Raw genomic sequence first — 24,968 nt, 5'->3', positions numbered from 1 at the left:
CTGTTTGCTTCCCAGTTTCTTTCTCTACTTTTTTCCATAACTCATCCAGGGTGCATCCAAAGCACAGATGAGAGGTTTCATTAATATATGATTTGCTTCTTTTTCTTGGACTGTCGTTTCCCAGGAGCTACAAGTGATCTCAACTGTACAGTTAATCACCTTATTCTAACCCAACATTTCACCCATTTATCAAACTGAGAGTAACATCTTGATATTACTCTTGACTCACCATTAACTTTAGGAAACAAACAACTGTTTGGCTACATTAAAAGGTATGATAGCAGTTGAATCATATGGAAATGTCTGCAATTTTGGTAAATATATATGCACAGATATATTTATGAAAATGAGTATGATTCACTGCACAGATGACAATTTTATATTTCGTACTCAAAATATTTCAATCAGTTTCTAGTAATGTAGTAGATACTGCAGCAACTGCTGCCTGCAGCAACAGCTCAGACAAGCTTGCAGCTGTAGTCATTGCTATAATACACTGTGCAGCCCTAAGACAAACTGCCCTGAATGGTGAGCTGAAATCATCAAGAACTTAAAATTCAAAGTGGGAATTAAAATTAGAGGGAAATAAATTGGAGGGAAGTTTTTCCCAATTCAATTCAACTTCAAATGCAAATTCCCAATAACAAAAATTGTCTTAGTAGTCATAGAATTACTTCTGTTTAATATCTACATACAAAAGAAGCCTGAAAATTGGTTTGAGGGAGTTATTCTTAGATCGGTTGTCTGTTGAGAAGAAATTTTCCATCTGCATTCCCGCTGGAGCAATTGAGATGCCACTGAGCTTTTGGAAGCAGAGTCCATAGCCACCTGCATCTTTCTGTCCTTAGTCAAGTCCTTTTTTGGATTTCAACAAATAAGACATCATGCATCAAAATCCCACTGTTCAGGGCTTAGAGCACCTGCTAAAAACATCTGGTTACTGCTATTTAGCTAGAGCTCAGAATCTTCCTATTCTTGTGTATTTCCTCAAGCTTGTCCTCATGAAAGGTCAGAGAATAGAAGAAAGTCCTCCCTTTTTGTGAACCTTGTATAATCCCATTGATTTACTCTGTGTTCAAACCAATTAATTTCAATTTACCCCGTTTATGATTTGCTTCCCTCAAAGTTAATAAACCTATGCTAACCATTTTAGTTCCAGCTATTATTTGTTTGTGCCAAACACCAGGGGAGAAAAATGAGTGGTGATCTCCTGCTCTGTGCCTCTGAGCAATGCAGCCCAGAAATCCCAGCCCACAGCTCACACAGAGCTGGAATGATGCTGATGGATTGTGCACCTGCTCCTGGTATGTGACCACACTAAGGGATACCTGTGGTTGATTCCTGTCATGCAGCCCCCTGGGAATGTCTGCCTCAGGGGAAATAGGGGATTCAAATTAAGTTTGACGAGCTCTCTGGGCTCTGACATAATTCAGGATCCACACAGTCTGATCTGTGATATACCTTTCAACTCTGATATGCCTTTTACACATAAATCCCACATGCAGTTGTGCTCCATTAGGAGAACCCAACCAGCACTGGGACACTCAGACCGTGCACAGAGCACTGAGGGCTTGACAGCAACGTAACTGCTTTGGAGCAATGCCAAATCTGAGGCAGTAACACCAGCTTTGCAGGCAGAGTCATCAGTTCAGGAACACTGATTAGAGAAGCTTCACTGCTCCCCATTTCACTGTGTGAGATAGATGTGCCCTTCATGATCTGGAGAATGGGAAGTTGTTTTCCTGGCTGTCGCTCTCTTCTGCTGTCGGACTTCTTTCAGTCAGATGTAACAACAGAAACTACAGATTTAATCACATGCAAGACAAAAGAAATCAGGAGAGATCAGGATGCATGACACTGTAATCTGTAAGCCTCTGGATGAAGCATATATTGAAGTGACATGTTGAACAGGGATGTATTGTTAGCAAACAGCCTCTGCATTCTCTAGTGATCTTCCCCTCAATATGTTTTGCAGTGTTCTGGGACCTTCTCAAAACATACTGAAATCCCCATGAATTCCAAAAGCTATGTCAGTCTCCACAAGTTTTCTGAAAATATTGATATAGGAAGATCAGAATTTGACGATATCAAACGCTACTGAAGTCACAGGACTTGGAGCAGCAGTGGAGTCAGCCCAAATGCATTAGCCCACAGTTATATTTTTCAAAATGTTTACTGTACCCATGACTAATGACATATAATTTGGTGTTCTTTTCTGTATAACCTGAATGTTCTCTCTAAAATCCAGTTCTGGGGGTATCTATATCAGCTATAACTTTTCCAGCCAGGGGCTATTTCAGCTCATTCCTGAATTTGAAGCCTGTGGCTTAGACCAAAAGAGTCATTTGGGAAAAGCTAATCTCAGAAGTATGGCATTAGGTGGCAAAGTAGGGCTGAACCAAATCACACTGTGGCCGCAATATTACCTCTACTTCAGCTCAGGCAAACATTTTTCCAAGAAAAAAAAATGAACATGACTAGATCCTGTACCAGTATTATTTTAATTAGATTTGTAGCAAATAGAAAGCACAATATGTAATTGCTGACTGGCTCAAAAATAGCTTCAACTACAAATAATAAGAAACAGGTTAGAGCAGGGCATAGTGCCTGGAGATTTTACCAGGCATTAGATCAAACAGCTGAACTCTTGACAGACTTTGCAGCTTTCCTTTGCCTGCTGTTTCCTGGAACGGCAAATTCAGTACCCATTTGTGAGTCACTGGTCAGTTCATCCCCACAAACCATTAATGTCACATCTGACCATTCAAATGTCACAATGGAAACAGCTACCATTAAAAAAAAAAAAAAAATTCAACTCAGAAGTTTCCTGTTTCTCAAAGAATAGTTTCATTTTATTTCTTGGAAAAATTTTTACAATGCACTTTTCAGGTGGTTGACAGACCTATATCTGACATAAGTCCAGGTGGAAAAAATCCCTATAAAAGCTCTTAAAAATGTTCTCTTCCAGTTATTCTTCTACTGAATAAATATTTTTATCATGACCAAACACCAAATGCAAAGTGCCATTTCCTGAGTGCTTGCTGAGGGCTTTTAAATTTTCTTTTCTTGAGAAAATTAGCGCAATTCCCACAGTCCCCCAGGGAACTAATGCGTTTTACTCCAGCGAGAAGCACAAGGAGCGCTATGGACATGTATTTTTTTAAACAATTTTACTCATTGATTTTGTGCCTTAAGGAGCCAGTTCAGAATAGCCTTTTGTGTGCCACTACAATGAAGACACCAGCCGGGGACATTTATAAATCTACTATTAATTGCCCGCGCTTGTACGCTCGGGCTCTGATGCACAATGCTTTGAGTCACAGATCTAATGAGCTCCAGACTCAAACATGCCAAAGATGAGGCAGAGGGGAAATCATGTAGGGATAAAGAGCCAAACCCTCCTGGCTGCTGGCTCTGCAAGGCACTGCTGATTGATCAGCGAAGCCTAAGGCTGAGGAGGGTTACCTGCAACACCACTGCTGCTATTCCTGCTCCCTCCAGTGTCACCAGGGCACTATTTATCTCCGGAACATCTCATTAATGCCGGATCCCTGGCTGGGAGAAAGCTGACAAAGATGCAAACAACAAGAGCTCACCTCTCTCTGGCTCATGAGCAAACTCCTAATGGGAGCCCAGCTCCTCAGGTCTAATTATACTCAAAAATTCCCTCTCCACTGACTGTGAAGAGGGATGGAGTAAATCTTACCTGACTCACAGAGCTCGAATTTGACTGAAATTATTGTCTGCTGGAGACACAGAATGTAATTTTGCTTTAGGTAATTTAACATCTTGTTTATTGCACCTTTAAAAATATTAAAAATGTGGTCAATGTTCTGAAATTATCAAAACAGGCTTCTAAGAATACCATTAGATACACACAGTCTAACCTGTTGCACAGAGCAATAATTTACGCTTCAGGGAGGTGAGAGCTCTGGACTTTTCAGGAAGACTTTGTATAGAGGAAATCCCCAAAGAGATATATGCATTAATATGGAAAGGAATTATGTAACAAAAATATGAATCTTGTATATCCACAAACTGCCCTGTTTCATTTAAGTCTCTTCCTCTCTCTTTGAATTAAAGCCAAACTGTTCTGATTATCAAGATGGAGGTATTGCAGAAAAATAAAAATAGTACTTATAAAAATAGCACTGTCTTTATACAACCCTTGCAATTTGTAGGACTCAGAGTAATGTGCAGAAATTAGATGATCCTCAGTTTCTACGTGGGGAAATTGAAATACACAGGGGTGAAGTCATTTGAATAAAATCCTCCAGTGGGTCAGAAATCTCAGCGAAAAGAGCAGATTTCAAAACCTTTGCAACCGCTTAATGTGTCGAAAAATTCCAAAGAGAAATTATTGATATTCAGGTCCATTCATAACCTGCAAAGGAAATTCTCAAGGTTCTCAAAATACCCAGACACTCAAAACGAGCATCTGGCATTGCCACTGAAATTAACCCTCTGATGCGGAGGGATCTGATATGCCAGGTGTGTTATACAAAATTAGTAAATAATAGTGTTTGTCTTTAAGAGATAAAATTATACTCCTTTTTGTTATCCAAAATTCTTTCTTACATCTTAAGAGTTTCCCAGTTTTGGCTCCCTTGCTGCTAATTACAGATCTATCTCTTAAACTTTTCAAGTAACAGCTGTCTCAGAGATCAAAGCCAGCCAAAAGAACAAGGGGTGCTGGGAAGGAGTTGTATTCTTCTTAGTGGTTTCCTGTGGTTTTGATCAAAGTATACGAAGAATCCCATTAAGCAGAGACTGAATTTAGTGGGATGCAGCTATATCCAGCTGAAAAATAGAAAAATAATCTCCTCTATCTTACTGAATACATAAGCCTGTGTTTATCCTCTTTCTGTCTCTCATCTCCAATTTTTCCTACAAAGTGTTCATTGTATATATGCAAACTGAAAGGGTTCAGGGGTGTTTATTAACCAGGTAGGGTCAAAACTGCTTCCTCTTTACCTTCTCTGTGTTGTTCTCATTTGCCAAACTCAGTAACCAGCACAGCACAAGGATGAGCCACATCCAAGGACCTTTGCAAACCCTCAAGAGTAATTGTTAATGTAAATAGCACCAGGATCTGCTTTTGTGAGCAGAATTGTTGCTTCTATGCATAAACTCACACTTTGAGGGCAGAATATAATACTTAGGCATGCCTTGTATTGCTTAGGAACGATCCAGAAGGCCACTGTCATATATCCATTTGAAATGGAAAAAAACATCCTTGACATGACTACTCAGATTCACCTAAACATAAAATTGACTGCCAAGAAGATAATATAGACTTTTTACAGCTGTATTATTTTTCAGTGCCAAATGTTCTCAAACAGATCCTTCATCAGAAGCAAGAATATGTATAGGTTTTCTTTATTTTTTTTTGTGTACAGAGGATGACTATATGAGAAAGCAGCATTCATATAAGATAAACCAGATTTCCTATCAGTGTAATTACAGCAATGCAGAAGATTTAATACCCTATTCTTTACTGAGAAGAGTAGCTTGCTACTAATTGATTAAAATATTTTTAATAATTTCACATAACATGAAAAAAAGAAGCCACTCAAACTGAACAAAAAGAAACATGAGTTTTTCTGCAGTGGTTTAACCATATTAGATTAAACTCATATACAAAATTCTACTAGTGCAATTCTGTGATAAAGATAAGACCATAAACAATATGTTCATTAAAACATATGAGGTGTGGAATCATGTGGGCATTTCCAGCATCACAGCACATGGCACAGGATAAGAAACCTTTGCTTTGAGCCTCAGGACAGGCAGAGCCAACCATTGGGAAGTGGTGATGGTGGAGAGATGAGGGACAGAGTCCTGCCCCAAGGCTACAAATACCTAAACATTTTTTTTTTTTTTAGCAGTGGCCTGAAAAAGGAAGGCGTGGACAATTCTGTTTGCTGGCATGCAGAGTGGATATTTGCTCCGTGCCTAAAATTCAGGGAAAAAACACAGCTGGGCAAAGGGTGAGCTCTAACCTGGGCAATGCAGGATGTGGCAGAATTCCCTTCCTTGCCTGATTTCTGGGCACTGCCATAGCACGCAGTCCAGCCAAACATTTACCAGCCAAACATATTCCACCTGAAAATTTCCAATGAGCTCAATATCAGTATGCTGATATTGAAATGCCAGCACAAGCAAACTTCATTTTTCTAATTTCATTTTATCTGTGCACCTAAATTCTGCCTTTTCCTTTTGGGATCTCCTCCTCTAGTCCTGATCTCAGCTGTGACAGTCATTATACAACACTGCAATGCTCTTTTGCCCTCTTAAAAGTTTTTTCCAAGTGCTAGATTATTACTCATTTATAGTTAGATTGTGACTCACTTAGAAAGGGCCTAATTCTGCTTTTACAGTCCACTTAATTGTGAGACACTGCATAGAAAATATGTAAGTGGTGAACAAAATAGGGAGAAAGATAAGGTCAAGCCCAAACTGATGAGGTTCTCTAGAATAAAAAAAGAGTTATATAAATAGAAGATTATATTTTCTCATTAACAAGAAAGTTTTTTTCATTTTCTTTCTGAGGCCTTGAATCCGCTGTTTAAGTCAGTGGAAATTTTTGTTTTCAGTGCCTAACTTTTTGTTATTCTCAAAAAAGCTTCTAATAAACAGTTTAGCTTGCAACTTGTGCTGTCAGATGGAGAGCTCTGGGATTACACTGGTGAGCAAGGGATGAAAACATTCCTTAGGCTGAAGAGCTGTCAAGATGAGCACTTCAGTCTTAATGCCAAGTGGCCAAATTTTGCCTGCAGATTCTCCAGCGTGAATCAAAAGCAACATTATCACAATCATAGGTATTAGAAAGATAGAATCCTAATAAATGAGAGGAAAACAAAACCTCAGGGGGTTTTAAGGAAGTGGATTAGTTTAGGTAATTTTGAGCAACTATTCTCAAGAAAGCACTGGGGGACAGTTAAGTTTAATTAGGCTGCAGCTCTTCGCCGCAGGTGGTTTTGTTTCTGCCGCAAACCTCTTTTCTTCCCCTCTCAGGTGTACCAGTGAGCACTGATAAAACCCTGGAACTGCTCTGGTTTGATAAGGAAGGAAGGGAGAGGTGACTGGCCTGCTTATAAAAGAGGTGTGAGTGGAATCACCCTTGTCAATTTTGAGTTAACAAGAGCTAAATCTTCCTGCAAGAGGCTGGGCTGGGTGGGAAGAGGTCCTGGTGGGTATGAGCTGAGCTGAAAAGCACACTTTGTCTGCTGCAAGTAGCACTGACAGTGTGAGAGCTGCTGGGACTGTGACTATTCCTTTTATCCCATCGTTATTACTGCCTGGGGCTCCTCCTGTGTGTTTATGCTCTACCAGGATAAGACTGTACTCTTCACTTTTCCCCACTGGGACCTTTGCAGAAATGCCATGTTTATGTGGAACCCTCACAGCCCTGATCCATTTGAAGTCAACACAACTATAGGAAGAAATCTTCAGCAACTGTGCAGAGATTAGGAAGACACTTCAGGTTGCTGGGCAATTTTCCCCCCCTAATGATTTTTAATTTATTTAGCTTAAATTTTAATCAGGTAGAAAAGTGTGAGTCTAAAAGCAGTCAGAATTAATTACATTTTGTGTTTTCTGTGTTCACCCACAATTTTTTTTAATGTGGTGTCCTTGACATGTTGTATTTCTGACAACATGGCAGAATAGCTCAATTTTATATATAATTTATTGAAAGTTTTTAAACCTACATTTCTTGAGTAATTTTCATGTATAATTGAGCTTAAATTGCATTTGGCTTATTTTGAATTAGGAAATCTCATACTGGATCAAGTCACATTAATACATGTTTAGTATCTCTTTAGGAGGCCACTTCTAGGTCCTTACTAATTTTTAAAATATCCTTGAATCTTTTTAAAATTAAATTGAATTGCTGTGATTTTAAAACCCTAAACTTGGAGTTCAAACACCAGAAAATAGGGATTTTTAAACTTCCCAAATATTTTCTTACTTTCTCTTGAAAAATTTCTCTCAAAAAATTTTCTGATTGTATTGTCTGGTTTTGAAATATTGATTCTAGTTAAAAAACAATAATCAGAAAACCAGTAAACTTCTAAAGAAATAAAATATATTCCAGGCCTAACTATAACCCCAATACCAACAGACACTCTGAAGCTCTTGCTGAGGAGCCATTTAGATCCTCCTGCACACCACACTGAGTCCATATGGATAACACCTTCCTTTATACCCTCACAAGGGCAGCTGGTCTTGTACAAAATGGGACAAAGAGCAGAAAAGTGGGTCCGTGGAGGCTGCTGATTTGGGAAGATGTGAATTTGCCTTCCCAGTCTTACTTATCACACAAACTCTCACAGTAGTCGCTAAAGTGTCCAAAAATAGGAGTTTGCAGCCCTAACTATAGCCTTGTGAAACAACGAGAAACTCGTAACGTCTCCCCTATTAGGGAGACTTGTGGTTTGGGAAGCAGATGGATGGAATGGTGCAGTGCATTCCATCCACCTTCGGCAGCTTGGCCAAATGTCTCAAAGCACAGCAGTTCCATTGCTTTAATTATAACTCATCTCAGGTGTTATAGCCAAAATAATTTTGGCCTAGTTTCGATTCATACTGGCACGTTAGCAGGGAGCAGGGAAGATGGGGAAAGAGAAGGAGCTCTACAAGGTATTATTATTCATGTAAGCAAAAAATTCCAAAAGTCACGCGTGACCTTGTTCCACCAAAGAGTAAATAACAACATTAATAACAAAGGCAGCACTGGGGAATGTCACTGGGTTTGCACTGGTGTCAGCATTTCTGTAGGGCATCATTTGCTTTCTTTTTTCAATTTAATTGGATCTTAAAACTCTTCCTTGGTCCTAGAGCTTGGAATTTCAGCACCAGCTCAGCAGAAACATCCCTTAGAAAAATATTTGGAAATTCAAATCTCTTCTGAATATTGAGTAAAACACAGCCATTTAAACCCTTTAAAGCAGTCTTGTTCTGACGAGCAGTCATGGCACCTCCTAGTTCAACAAGGCTGCTGTCTGACATGGCTCCTCATTTAGATGCTAAAAGTAAACTTTTGCTCTCCCATTCTGCCTGGAATTGATGCATCTAAGAGGATGAAAATTTCTTTCTATTACTACCTTGTACAACGGCAGAACTGCTACATTTTTGTTATCTTCCTCTAAGGGTCTCCCTGAAGGCACAAGGGTTGCATTGGAAAGATATTTTAAAATGTGATTTTAAAATATTTTCTATATATTTTTGATACAGAAAATCAGTAGGCTAAGCAAACAAAGCACCAATGATATTTACTTAGAGCAGAATTGTACTTTAAAGGTTTTTTTTTTGTTCTGCATCACTGTAACTGTAAAAAAATAACCCATTTAATTGTAAATACTAATGTTAAAATTTTTATATTCTGGCATTGCAAATTTCTATGCAATATGGCTTATTTTTTTTTCAGACTAGAGGTTTAAAATTCCTGAAAAAGGTATATATCAAATAATGACACCAAACGTGCAGAATTTGCAAGAATTAAGGATGCCGAGAAAAGAGCATTTTTGAAATCTGGCCATTGATGTCATGTGAGATCCAAGATTTTGAAAATCAGGCCCTGGATTTTTTGTTTCAGCTTTTCAAAGCATTTACATGCCTAAAGATGAAGAGAAGCAGCCAGCGAGATTTATAGAAACACCTAAACGTTGGTTGTAAGTCAATGAAAATTAAGCATATAAGCCAGTCAGATGCTTCTGTAAATTATACTGGATGTCCAGCTGCATATTTAAAAATAGAAAACATTTACAAATCAATTCCTTTGAAGCCATTTTAACCTCTCATAAACCTTATCAGCAATCTGGCACCACAGTATTCAGGGATAGATTGCTCTCAGCCTGGATCCTTGTTTTAAAGATGTCCTTTACCTGTATGATGGATTGAGGAACCACAGATGGACAAATCACAGATGAAGTATCAGAATGTTTCTGATAAGGGACAGTACTTGAGTTACAATATCCCTTCACATGTCACAGAAATATGGAGAAGTATTTTGAAATATTTTCTGCCCTGAGATTTTATATTCATGTAAAGTCATGTAAAAATGACAGTGATTTTTGATCGATTTCCCCATAATATAGAAAGGGATTTTACCTGTTTAATCTTACTCTTGTGTTGTCTAATATAGACTTGCTAGGAATATACAGGGAGATGGCACATGTTTTGCTTGGAGCAGATGCAAACTTGGATCTAAAATGAGAGGTGTGTTTTGTAAGTAGTTACTGATGACATATGGGCATGATAAATTCAGAACAGATTGTCATTTAGCACCACCAAGAACCTTACCCTTCAAACGAGGCTGGATGTGATCCTAACTGATTACATCACTGCCTGTACAGGAGGCACTGTCTTTGTGTCCAGGAGGAATTGCTTCAGCTCCCTTGGCATCGTGGCAAGTTCACAAGATCACACATGCCATTTAAAAGGGCAAATTTTATGACCTCTGTACTGCTGGAAGTGCTTGTGCTCTCCGTGTGTCCCTTCACGCTCAGTTGCATCTCCACGTGCACAGCACAGAGCCCGCACACAGGGACGGTGGAGCACCAGGTCCTCAGTGCTCTGTGATACTGAGGCTGGCACCAGCAATTCCAACATGGAACATCCTGATGTGACATCTGATTCCCCAGTATCTCGTTTCCAGGTTTGTGTGGTATAAAGCAGGTGAGAGCCACTCGGCCCTGACGCTGCCAGCTGATGGAAGGAGCCTCGCACAGGCAATGCCCACACTTACTGTCAGCTTAGAAATGCTGATTAGAAGAAAGGTATTAGGCTTTAGCTGTAAATCTGAAACTTTTTGCTTGACAGTCACCTATAGGTGGGAGAGATGGCTGCTTTCCGTGGAGCTGCTTTCTGGCTTGTTATCAGCTCTTTATTACCTTACCAGCTTAAGCAAATTTCCAGGGAACTGTGCTGGCCTTTACCCCAGAGCGACATGAGGAAGAGCTATCAAAAGAAAGAGCAAAAATAAAGAAGAGATCAGCTAGAAGTCAATCAGTGCTCTGCCCCTCAGACAGAAGCTCAGAGATGAGCAAAGAGCTGCGTGAGTTGTCCAGCTGCCAGAGGAGAGCAAGCACCCCCTCTGAGTGCCTGAGTGTTCACAGGGTACCTGGCTCTGTGTGACTGCACGTTGGGCTCGCATGTGAGACTCGTCCTAAGCGATGTTCTCAATTTCCATATTAATTCAAGAACTGCAGCCAAAGGTAGAAACCCAGAGTCTCCAGGGAAGGAAAACAAATTGCTTTGACTTCTGAAGGAAATCAATATTAGACGGTGCATTGGTTAAAGTGTGGAAACCCATGGATCAGTTCCAGATTCTGTGTAAAGAGATCCCTTAGGAATTCTTAGAATAGATCTTCATTATATTCAGCTTAGAAACACTTTGAGCAGCAGACGAAGTAAAGCTGGACAATTCTGCAAATAGCTTGTCTTTTGGCTTGGAAACCAAAATATATTTTAGTGTAATTTAAAACAGTCTGCTAAACCTGTGAACTCTGGCAGCAGAAACATCACTCTGCCTACAAGGTCACCTGCCTGGGATAATAATGAGCAAAAGAACAAAGATCAAAAGTTTAAAATTCCCTTTTCCCATTGAAAGGTTACAAGACACTGGGATACTAGGTGATAGAGAATTTACATAAAATGAGATACAAGATCACCTTCAATTACATTTCTACTTACAAAGTTGGATCCTGGGACATCACTCTGTGGCCTTAAGAAATAATGTGAAATTAGAAGAAAATTCACATGTGAATATGAACTTTAAGGAGACAGAAGACCCTGTATTGGTTTAACCACTCTTAGGCAGTAAAAGGGCACGCTCCTCTGGTTCCAGCTGTGCCAGGGCAATATCCTGCCACTCTCAACCTAATCCTCACAGCAAATCCGCAGATTTCCCGTGGTGGAAATAATGCTGCCTCTGATCTGCTGATGCTCAGGCTGCTGAGGTGACTTTTCCTTAACCTTTATTGGTCTAAATAAGGCACATTAGATGAAATGGTTCAACAGTACATTTTTTTTTCAATAATCCATCTAATTTTGAATAAAATGGGTTAGGGAGCACGAGCACAAGCAGTCCTGCTGGCAGGTTTGAGGGGGCTGTTACCTCAGCACAGGAATGGTAAGTAGGTGCTGGGGACTGTTGAACTTTTGACAGCTTGACAGAACTGTTTGCAGAGTGAACCTCACACCTCACCCTTCTTCAGTTACCTCTTTCAGTTTCTTTTAAATGCCCTGGGCAGTGAGGAAAGTTAAACCAAACGGTAGAGAAACAAAATCACCGAGGGGAAAAAAAATTAAAGGCTGTAATGAAATCTTGTTTTGTCCAACCCCACAGTCAAGAATTACGGCTGCTCCCATTTAATTAAAAATCAGGACCAAAATACTCCTCTGACAAAGACAGTGTTGGCTTCAGAAATCAGTGAACAAACAAAATTTTGAAAAACTACCAAAATCTTTAAAAAGCCAGTAAAATACATGCCATCATCGTGATGCATGGTTTCATAACTAAACACTTATTAAAACCCTAAAGCACACATACACACTCTCAAAGTCAAAAAGAATACAGAGATCCATGCCACACTCCATTTACACAAGAGCCTGGTTAAAAAAGGAGCAAGTCACCATCTGCTGAGCCATCTGCTTCATCCAAGTCCTGTTCTTCATTTACGGTCACTGGGATAGGAGCTTCTCCAGGAAAAAAATGCTCAGCATCATCAGAATCCCCAGATAAATATTTAGTACTTTCTAATACCAACCTCAGATTAGTCACAATAGTGGTTTCAGGACAAAGTTTTGGCTCAGGACATAGATTTGACTTAGCTGGCTACATACTTGAGGATTAAGGACATGTTTTTAAACAGCAGCCCAAGTGCTGCGTGAGGTAGCTGAGGGGTTTTGCTCTTTCTGCTTCACTGCTTGCCATGGCAGTAGCCCATCACCTTGGCAGGGAGCCTCTGTGGGAGAAGGATGCACTGTTTGAGCCTGTGGGATTGTGGCCATGTACAAAAATGGTGAGTTTTGCCTGTTCATCCTGGTGAGCTTTCAGTTTAAAGGGGAAAAGCAGTGAGACTTACTACATAACTTTTTGCTACATGATGACTGTTTTAATCTAAGCCTACTTTAATGTTTAGCCTACCAAAGTATTTGGGCACTCAGAAAGAAATTGCTTTCCTCCTCTTCTCTTTAAACAAGTGTTCTGTGGATGAGCTGTCTCTCTGAATGTGACAGGAGCACAGAAGGGTAGAAGTTCTCTCTGACAGCTAAGTATTTCGTCATTGATTCACTCCTTTCTGTGCCTTGGAAGCCCACCCAGGCAGGCAGAAACCTAGGTTTAATACTTTCCAGTATTGAGAGCACCTGTATATGTAGGGGACAGATGTATGCCTGGGTTATTTACTGTGCAAACAGCAGGAGATGGAGCAGGCAGCTATTCCGGTCCCTTTGTCTGCAAACAGTTTGGTAAATATTTAATCCAAATCAGGCCTGATTGATGCTGACCAAAATAGTGCATTCCCTAATTCCCAGATGCAGCTGTTACTACAGAGGTCAGAATTTAGTGGAAATGGGCATAGACATTATAGAGGGCAGGTAACTATGGTGGCAGAGAGATGTATTTTTAGTAGTGGCTCTGAAGTGGTAATCAACACTGGCTCTGAACTTCACCCTCCACAGTGAAGCAACCTCTGTGCTGCACTACTGCTTCACATGGAGTAAAATCACCTTCTGTTGGACTTTACTACAGCAAAATAACAAAATGGATCAAATGATGCTTTCTGCTCCAGTGAAAAGCAGATGAGTGTGTTTAAAAATCCCAGTCCAAACCTTGCTGCTCTGACACCCCGTGTTCCCTGACCTGTCGTGGAGTACCTGGGCACAACTTCCTGCTCCTCATGGTCTGGATGTTCGCCACAGCCTTTCTTTTCCTGTCCAAATCATGTTTTGCTCACTTTAAAATTTTTCAATTATCTTGCCTTCAAATGCTGAAGAAAACATGCTTAAAAAAAAACTAAAAAAAAAAAAAAAGTGTACCCTTCTCCCTCAAACTCTTCCTACTGACCCTTCCTTTTCTGAATCTACTTCAGTGGATTCTCCCAACAGGGATTAACTGCATCAACCCCATCACCCCAGTTATCAGTTCCCATGTAAAAGAATTGTCTCTTATGGGACTGAAAATGACACTTGAACACAGGGGGACCTTGGGTGCTGTCACCAGGTTCCTACGGCCACTCTGCACTCCAAACTGCGCTCAGGCAGGTACAGCTTAGGGTGGAGTAAAGTGACCATAAATCTGCACTCTCTTTCTTCTTCAGCTGGAGATTGGCTTGGTTTCATGGCACAGAGCCATCTAATAGAGGCTGCTCTGGTACATCATGGGCTGGCACAGCCCCAAAGGGATATTCTTGCAGAAAAGGATGGGCCGTGGCTGATGGGCATTTCCCTGATGGCATTTCAAGGACAGGAGGTAGAAGGCAAACAATAATGTGCTCCCACTTTGTCACTGTCCCACCTTGAAACCCCACTTACTAACAAAAAATTTCCATACATACCAGGAATTTAGAAAGTTTAGTCACTGGGATGGCAGGATGGAGCTGGAAAGGGTCATTATCTATCTCAGTGGGCTTTACTTTCCAGCATTTCATAAGCTGATCCCTAGAGCTGCACAAGGCAAAGGCAATGTTGCTGGAAGCCTTCTACTGTCATATTTCATAAACATAAATGATAACAATGTGCAGAGCATAAACTAACTGATTTTAAGTCCATGCTAATAATCTATTCTTTAGTACAAAAAGAAATAATTTGCACAACTGTGTTAGCCATTGTTTTTATAAATATTGTACAAATTCATCGTAAACTCCCAGTCATGAGGAATGATGAGCTATGATAGCGATTATCTCTGAGCAATTCTCAAGGTACCTATTTGCTAGAAAGACAAGCAAGACCTAAAATGAGCAAAATGTTGTCTTCAGAGGAGGATCCCAGAGCAGCGTGCTCATTTAAAACAGGAAGGGTGAATGTTAATTACAGCTAATAGGCAAAGCAGGCTCAATTTCCATAGCAAAATGATTTAGTGCTTCCATTAGAATTCCCACAAAGCTTAAAAGCAAGACTGAGAAAACTATCATGGAGTTGTGCACTGATGCAGGAAAAACACAGGTCTGCCTTGAGTGTGGGGACCTGCAGAGGTAATGATAAGTGGAGAATGGACAGGATTAGCATAAAACCTGACTGCTCCATGGATACAGTTCAGAGCCAGAGTTTATTCTGCTCCCTAAGAAGAGGGAAAGCATCCAGGACAATATAACTGAGCTGGAGAAGGTATCTCCAAAAGGTGATTATGGATTTTACTTCGACTGTTCTTTCTTAAAGGTGAAATTCTGCAGCAACAAAACTGTGATGACCTACTGTTCACCTCTGTAGTGACTGGCCCATTTGGGATCCTTCTGTGCTGAACCATGAATTTGACTGGAAATGGGATATTTATCTTTCCATCCTCAAACAGTATTCATTTATATTTTGCTTCACTGTGCATAGGCTTGCCTGATTCAGCACCATTTTAGTGCAAAAGAGGTAGGACTCTCTCATGATGAGGAATATTCAGGCCATAAAAAGGGACTATACTTCTCTCTGGCTCTTTCAATCCCAGGCAGAAAAAGCAAACAGGATCCATATTACCTATCATTTGATAACTGTCTTTCTCAGCCTTGGCTTCTTGTGAGAGCACATTACAGTGCCCAGTTGAGAGGGCTGCACATATCCTTGTTTCTGCACTTCATTTAAATGGAGGATAAGGATAATAATATATTTAGAGACAGTAATTTAGGTAGTAACTCTTCTGAAAGCTCTGCACTTGGCAGCACTTCCAGAAGAGTATGACTCTGCCTATTTTATCCTCCCTTATACGTATTTCCAGCCACAGCAATATAGAGCCCCCAGGTAACAAGCTTTTTCACAAGCTCACCACTGCTTGCTTGATAACACTAAGTACCCTCACATTCAAAAGCCACCAAAATAAATTAATGCCTTTTTACTTTACAATTAGGATAGCTGAGGATATCAATTTTGCACACCAAAGATTTGTTACCGCTGGTTTTCCAGACCGCAGTTTATTTCTGCTACTCACAGAACCAAAGTTTTGCTGCAGGGCCACAGCTGAAGGACTGGGAGCTGACTTGCTGTTCCAGTTTTTGCTTTTCCACCAGACTTGCTTCCCAGATTTAAGCCATTTGTTTTGCATTGTCAATAAAGAAGTCCCACAGGTATCAGCAGTGGCACTGTCTGGCCCTGTTACCTACAAAATGATGAAGAAATCTGAGTCAGCTTCACTGGCAACACCACATTTGGCTGGGAAAAAAACACATTTAGAGGAAGTTCAAATTGTATTCTGTCTGCAAAGTAAGAGAAAATTAAACTTCTAAAGCTTCATGATTCTGTTAGAAATGTAACAAATAATTTATCTTATGTAGCAATTCCATTTCAGAGCCAGTTTCTCCATGAGGAATCTTAATTTTTAAAAGCAAGGCCCCTTGTGAAGATTAAAATAAACATTTTAAGTAAGTTATTAGGAAATAATTTCTGCATCCTTTTCAGATTTATTCAACTTCTACATTCATTAACTTTTGAGAATTCTAGTTGTAGAGTTTGTAAGTCTTGGTGGAATTAAAGGCTAAAGACCTTTATAGCGTGCTGCACTCCACCATAAATCATGCCAGGCTACATGGCCAGCATCTATTTCCATCATTAGCAAGAATGATACTGCTTCCTATATGGTGAAACTATTTAAGAAAATACAAAATCCTCTGCCACCAGTCCTGTAAACTTGTCACTATTTGAATCAGGAGGGTCCTTAAGTAAAAGGCTTGTTTCTTTTACTTTTCAGTTATAACCTAAAAGAGGGTTTGAACTGAACGGCTCAGTGAAATCTCACCATCTCTAACTGCTGTGTTTCCATTTAGCAAATTCCTTACAGCTGAAGTGTAAATACAGCCTCTAGGAAGGCTTCAAACTTGCAGTGAAAAAGGGAGAAAACTCACGATTTTTAAAATTTGAAAACTGAACTTTATTGAGTTGTTTTCACCTGATTTTCTCAAGAACAAATGACTAAATAACACAGAATGTAAGCAATGGATTTAAGTGAGTTTTCTCTCTATGAAAAACATGTGAACAGCCCGAAATGATGTCTGTCTTCTGCACTGAAAAATCAGGACCAGTTCACCATTAGAGATGCTAAAAATTTTTGTTGAAAAATGCCTGTTTATCAAAAGAGAAATCATATCAATAGAGATCTACAGGAAGGTGCTGAGCTTTCCAAAATTTTTTCCACACAATGTTGCATAGCAAGTAAAGGAACAGATGATCCAAGGGAAACCACCATGAGAACTTATGAAAAAAAATCCTACTGCACGAGGGATCAGCTTTGCCTATCCTTGCAACAAATTTTATGGAATCCTTACCGACTTTAAACTGTGCTGTGGTGTATGCTGGGCTTACTAAGCTACCTGAGATATCAGAACCGTATACCTGTATCCTTAGAGAAAATTTCTTGGTGTCTTTGCTGATGATGAACTGTCCAGATCAAGTCTGGGGAAGAAAAATTCTTCCTGCATTGACTCAGGCTGTATTTTTATTAGTTAATTCCAAAGCTGAAATTCACTCTGACCTCATGATTACTGGTCTGTAAAAGCTGTAATGTAGTAAGGAATTGAGTATTTTTGCATCCTCCCATCTTGCCTTTTTCATATTGCAATCAGCTACATGACAGTGGTGCTTAAGGAAATTCTTGCAGAGGCCACTGATAAAATATTTGAGTCTGTCAAATGTCATCCTTGTAAAACCCTCAGGCTCTGTCCTTACCATTGGTTACCCAATTGCTACCAAGGGCTGCATATTATGGTATGAAGGTCACAAGTCTCATGCAGGCTCTAATAAAACTCCCTCAAGTTTTCTCAGAGTTCCCAATCTCAATACCAGACATGCATGCCACTCTCAATTTGAGTTGGCACAGAGATTTCAGGAATGACAGCAGCATGATTCAGACTACTTTCTTAAAATCTCTCAGCATATTGACATTACATTAAATGCCAAATGTCAGAGGAACTGCCTTTTTCAATCCTGACTTATTGCTACTGTTATCTGTCACTATTACTAAACTACAACAGTGCCTGGAATTCAAATTTAGATCAGAGTTTTATAGCTCATAGGAAAATACACAGAAAGACAGAGAAAATTCTTTACCCTGATGAATGGTTTAAGTAGACAAACCCAAAATGGGATAAAAATCAAATATAGATACCCAGAAACTTGGAGCAATTTGTCAAGGATTTTGAAGCAAGAGTGGCAATGCAGGAAAGAGAGCCAGTCTTTCTGAGCAGCTTCATCATCCTTCAATAATTAATTTATTACTTTCTTATTACATGATTTAAATTCCATGTTTAACAGACACCCCATAGAGACTGCTTAATAGAGATTCCCAGTAGAGTCAGGGAGTATTTCATAACACCTGTCTTTAACTGGCAAAAAGTTTTTTAACATCCTAATCATTAAATGCACAGAGAATTCATTTATATAGGAGATAGAAAGAGAAAGGGAAGGGAAGACACAAATATGTTTTGCAGAGTTACAGCATATTACAAAGGCCATATATGAACTACCCACACATAAAAATAAATCACACAGCATCTGCCTTCAAGTCCTGCATGCTGCTGAACTGCAGTGATGGAAAGAATTTATCCTTTATATCTTTCATTTCCAGTGCAGCTGATCTCTTCCTCCCTGGTGATTCTCTCAATTAATAGGTTTTAAATATTGCTTTCCAGCAGAGAATTTATCTTTCCTTGAATTTTTCTCTAGTATTTACATCATACGTGATTCTAGCAGACATTACAAGTGAAGCCTGTAGTTCAGAGTACTGAACTCTTCTGATGCTATTGATTCGTAATGGTACTTGGGTGAAAAAAGGCCATAAAGAAGGGGAGATTATTTTGACGAAGTGTCAGCACAGAGACTCCTCTTTTGCGTGCAGAGCACTGAAACAGCCTGTTTTCAGTGACACAGGCCATGGCCAAACTCGCCCGTGCTGGGTGTTTGCTTCACCTCTTGAGAGCCAGAGGATCCTGGGGTAAAAAATTAAATTGCTGAACCTCCAAATCTGATCAATACATGCCAGAAAACGAGCAGGTTTCCCATTCTTTTCAGGGCAAGGGCATGTAAAGGATGGCTGGAGTCCAGGCTTTCCTTCTGCCCTTTGCTTGTGTAAGGTCTCAGGGGTGAGATCAATTTTGCAACTGTGTAATTCCACTGACTTCTATGGACTCGTTTCTGCTTTCAAGTGAAAATTGGGTCTAAGAACTCAGTCTTGATGGAAAAGTGTGCTAAAATATTCTAGCAGGCCAACCCCGCAGTCCCTGGCACAGCTTTTGATGGGAATTTGCATGTGCATACAAAAGCGGATTTAGAAGTTATTAGTTAGATTTGAGCCTAAATGTAAAACATCTGATTTAACATTGCACATTCCCATGAGTTTCGTTTGTTTATGTGCATAAGCAAAATTCAATGATTGCCTGTTAACATTTTATTCAAAACATAAAAATCAATTAAAATAATTTTCTACAATTCACCCGTAGCCAAATGCTGACACAGTTTAAACTCACTACTGCCCTCAAAAGCAATGGGCTAAACATGAATATGGATTTAACTACTTTAAGAAAAAAGCTTCAAGTGTATTTCCACCCACATTACAAAGTAACTGAAGAACAATGAATAATTAAAAAGGTTGGTCAGCTTTTAAATCAGGTTTGCTAGATTAAATAAAGCTATTGTGATAATTTAAATAAATTTAATTCTATTTTTAGAGGATTTAGTCCAACTGAATGTAGCTTGTAATTAAGGAAATAGCAGTTCTAGCACTTGCTCGCTCTTGTATTTTCTTGCAGACAAAGAACACATAATTTCCTACAGCCCAGGCCCTGCAGACCTTCCCAGTATGAAAAAAATATCTGTGGCTTGCAAAGCCCTGTCACTACAGCCACAAAGGAACCTGCTGGCAGGATAAACCACAGGGGATGTCAGAGTCCACTCAGCCTGCAACTTTTCATGGAGATATCTCTGCATTTCCCAAGGATTCTCATAATTTTTGTAGAACGTGACACTCCCCAGAGTTTGTGGGTTGTGATTCGTTCTTCTCCAAGGGTTATGAGCATTCTCTCTAATTCGCCTCTTCCCTGATTGAAAAGAGATCCATCTACTCCAATCACAGCAGGATTTAGGAGTGTGAAATAGGTGTGATGTAATTGTGTAAGGACTTGGATTTCAAGATTAGACTTATTTGTTGTTGCTCTGATACAATATGCTTTGTTCCCCTTTTTATTCAGGAGGTATATCTTAAAAAGTGCTGAACTCTCCACTGATCCTACATTCAAAAGCCAGTTAGAGCCTATAATTAAATAGGAATTAAAATTCAGTAAGGAAATAATTTTCCTTTTCATGACTTGACTAGTTATTTTAAGTAGGGAGTAATATACTTCAAGTTATAATCAGAGAAATTAAATGGTTAGAACACAATAGCTGATTTTTAAAGGCATTTTGTTAACAACAGGAGTTAAGCACTTCTATATCTTTATAAATCTGCCCCACAGCTTTCTTCCTACTAATACGTGAACTAAAATAGCATTAATCTGTGTTGGAAAGGGGGAGCAGCTTCCACAATCAGCAGGTCTCAGGTGGGGAGTCAGACAGTAACTGAGGCAACTTGTTTCTACAGGGGAGAGTTGCTTCTGCATCCACCTTCTGCACCATACACCCACCTTCATTCCAGAATAATTCCACTGGTTTCTCTCTACTTCAAGCAGTCATTATTTTTTGGTTTCAGGCTAATATTTGAGAGAAGGTTTTTATTCAGACAACCCTTTTTTATTGCCCTGTACACCCCACAGTAAATCTGTTCTGAACTTTCCTGATTGATTTTTCATTTTGTTTTGTTAGTTTTTGTGGGGCGTTTTTTTGTAACCTGCTTTTTCTAATTAATGGGACTTTACAGACTGCCAGAGATTCTTGTCAGGTTTCTAATTCTGGCTAAAAACATCCCAGTTCTCCCTATGATAATTATCCAAATCCCTACTTGCTACAAATCCTTGTTGCTCACTGCAGATCAATGAAATAATAACAGTGTGCAACAGGTTATATATAATAACTTCTTCCCTTAATGTCAAAGGCAAGGAGAGATTTAAGCAACAGCATATCTTTAGCTCCCTGCTTGTTCACCAAAGGCAGCAGGACTGAGGAATATGTGTAGGTGTTTTGCTGCACCAGAGCTCAATGGAGAGTCAGAACCGATCTTCCTTTGTCACATCTATCTCAAGTAAGTTATACCGATTAAAATGCAGTACAAGAGCTTAGGGAGAACCTGTATAAAAAGCAAGCAGCTAAATACAATGTTATGGGTTTCATCTTTTTTTTGCAGAGTGGAATTAGCTGAACCAATTTCCTCACTTTTGGTAGAATATTCACTGAGCAATCCCATTAGAGAAACAGAAATGGAATGGGCAGCCAATCATAAAAATAATTGCTCAACCTTTATCCTTTCCAGCTGATTTTTGAGAATCTGAACTCAACAGCCCTCCATGGGCCAAGCATGAATTGATTCATCTAAAATTGAATTAATTTAATTTGGGAACAGTCATGTTTGAAGGCAAAATGTTGCTTGTCCAAAATTTATTATTCTGATTCCTGATTTCTGTGCGAGTGCAATCAAAAAATGAAATACTTGTGTTTGGAGGATGATTATGTCTACACATGAGACTGCTATTTTTTTTTTTATATCAGCAGCAGCAGGAGCAGAGTGTTTGTACAAAGACCTTTAGACTCTCAGCTCTAATATGAAAGCAATGCGCAGAAGTCCCAGAGCTCCATTTTCTCCTTAGATACTGGGTGAGATCCATAACCTTTCTATATTTGATTTTGACATAATAGGAAGAAATATACTTGCCAGCCCAACTGACAGCCATACTTCCTGATACATTGTAAGTTTAGGAATTTGTAAAGAAGAATTTTACAACGATCGAAAGCTGTAATTTGAAAGGTTCCAAAATATAAAACACATGCAGATACAATAATAAAATAGAGACTATCTGCTCCTTTTGTAAGGTATACCGTTAGAGAAAACAGCAATACAAGTGTTAAAAGAAGGAAGTGAATTCCAGAAGGTGATACGAATTTATCTACAGGACCACAGATGTGCCAGTTAATGTTTGTATGTGAGGTAAGATTGCTAAACTCTGCAAGATATCAGTAAAATGGTGTGGTTTTACAGCCACCATTTAGGCCACATTTATAGTCTAACTAATAGACCCAAATTTGCAGAATGGCTAAGAACTCACTGTTTCCACTGCTTGCCCTAGAAAACTAGGGATGCTTAGCAACTTGGAATTCCTGTCTGAGTCTGGCCAGAGAAGGGCTGCAGAATTGCATCATATATATTACCATGTAGCTGTAGCATATCTTTACTTTTTTAATCATAGGCAAACAGGAATATGCAAAGAATTAGATTTCTTCTGTCTTACCACCTGTTAGTTAACTGCAACCATTTCCACTGATTTGCACTACAGTAACAGTCAGGATCCCAATACTGAAGCTCACTGTATGTGCACACACTGATTTCTGTCATGCCTGCATATTCTGTGCTCATTCATGTGCACGTTTCTGTCTTATTTGTTAGCATTGTGAAACCCACCTTCCATCTGAAAATAGCATTTGTCTCACTGTTGATCACAAACTCTTTGGGTGTACAGAAAAACATCAAGGTACTGACAATATTCAAAAAGCAGCTTTCTCTAATCGCTGGCAGCAGGGTTGAGCACACTGTCGGTACAGTTACTTGGTGCTAAAGGCAATGAGAGCTACTTAGTGGATAGTACAAAAAAGACACTTGTCAGAGTCATGGGAGGGGAGAGTCACATGAAGATTCATGAGCTAAACATTCTTGCCAAACCTTTGAGCCATCCCTGTGTAAGCTTTCCCAGCAGCTAAACAGAATGAAGCTTCCAGAGGGAGAGCTTCTCGTGAGGGGATTCACAAAATGCTTGTTGTATCCACCTTGAGTTGATATATTGATAAATCTTTCCTCTGTAATAGACATCTAAACTCCCTGGGCCCATTTTGTTTATTTATTCATGGTTTGGATAACATTTTGCAAAAGAAGGTTTTTCTATTAGAAACAATAACTGGCATCTCCATTCACCTTTTTTTTTTTTTCTTTTTTTTAAAGTCATAGTATGTCTGTAAGCCTTAAACAACTATTTTAAGTATTCTCCATTACCATGCAAAGGAAGTAGCCCTTCTTCAGGAAAAAAAAAAATATCCTTAAGGAGGAATGTAAAATGGATAAAGACTAGCAAAAATTTTATAAATCTTGCAAATGTTAATCCTTGATCCTTGTAAGTCCCTTCCAGCTCAAAATATTCTGTGATTCTGTGATTCTGTGATTCTAGTACTTGTCTCAGTTATTCAGAACTAGATATAGAAGATTTTTTCTGAAAGACGTTTCTCTTTTCAAGTCTAGTTAAAATATGTGTGGTTCAAGCTCTTTCTATCTCCTGCTAGCTTTTAGTCTTTCTTTAATGAACTCTTTACTAATTGGGAAAGGTCCTTTCCAATTTGTGACATGTTTTTGGATTGCTTAACAGATGTAATTAGCATTGAGTCACTTTATCTCTAAAACAAGCATTTTTCTGCTCCTGCTATCTTCCAGCATTTAATACATTAGTGCTTCCTAATGCCTCGAGGCCGTGATTAAAATTTGTCCTTTAATCTGGAAGTTTGAATTGATGGTCCCCTGTCTCTAAAAACTCATTGTTCATGGACTCAGAGGAGTGAATTGGAAAGAAGGAAGGATGGTGGCCCTGGAAAGATAAACAGAAAAGCACAGACAGGAAGGAAGTGACTGAGCAGCAATCCCAGCACTGAGATGAACTGAAGAGTGATGTAGGGTTTGAGGGGCAGATGACTTTCATACATCCCATTTAAGACTGCAGAACAGAAGTCCTGACCTTCCCAGCATCACTGGCAGATCCTGGTCAAAACCACAGACCCTCCAGCACTAGATCATCCTGGAAGGAGACTCTGAATCAACTTTTAAGAATGCACATAAATAGCCATTGGAAAGAAATCTGCAGTGAAGAGCAAGTTACAAAAAATTCAGGAACTTCCATCTATATGTGTAAGCTGATACCTTACTTATTAGTTTACTGACTCACTTGTAGGTCATGGCTCACAAGCAAAATAATTGGCACACAGAGGAGGCACTCTGACATGTCAGAGAAAATAAAAAAGTATCTAGATAAATATTATGTAGAACATCCTGTATCTGAAGACAGGTTCAGTGAATGCTCCTTGGTTGGCCAAGTATGAATGAACAAAGATTTCAACCCAATGACACTCACCAAACAATACATGGTGGTTTTTATTTTCAAAACCTGAAAACCATCCTTCTCTATTCTCAGCTCACTGGATCTTTGTATTCCTTATTCCCTTTTAGAGCACAGAAAATATTATGTGTTTGTTTGAAAAAGAGAAAATTTTGCTATAAAGAGAAATTGGGAAAAGGAAGGAACAGTGAATGAGAAGAGGTGTTTTTTAGAGATCCTTTCTTGCACCACTTTTTCAGATTTTTTGCTTTTAGTCACAGTCTGTGTCTCAGTGGGTAACAATGCTAAAAGGTGGATGGCACCCACACACAGCATACCTCATCTGAAATACCAGAGATAATTCAAGGAGCAGACTGTTCTGAGCTCTGAACGGCACATCTATCTCAGTCCTTTGGACTTTTTCCTTCTCACTCAGCATTTATTTCCTCTCTTTGTATCCATGAGTTTGCATGAGCACAGAACCCTCTTCTCTTCCAGACAACTGCTCAGACAGCTGCCTGGCTAGAGATGAAAGAACCCTGCCTTGCAGGAACT

This window comes from Empidonax traillii, unplaced genomic scaffold (assembly GCF_003031625.1).
Source record: "Empidonax traillii isolate 1590-97213 ecotype Southwest subspecies unplaced genomic scaffold, ASM303162v1 scaffold405:size801240, whole genome shotgun sequence".
NCBI classification, from domain to species: Eukaryota; Metazoa; Chordata; class Aves; order Passeriformes; family Tyrannidae; genus Empidonax; species Empidonax traillii.
Note: the sequence above shows the minus strand (reverse complement) of the source record.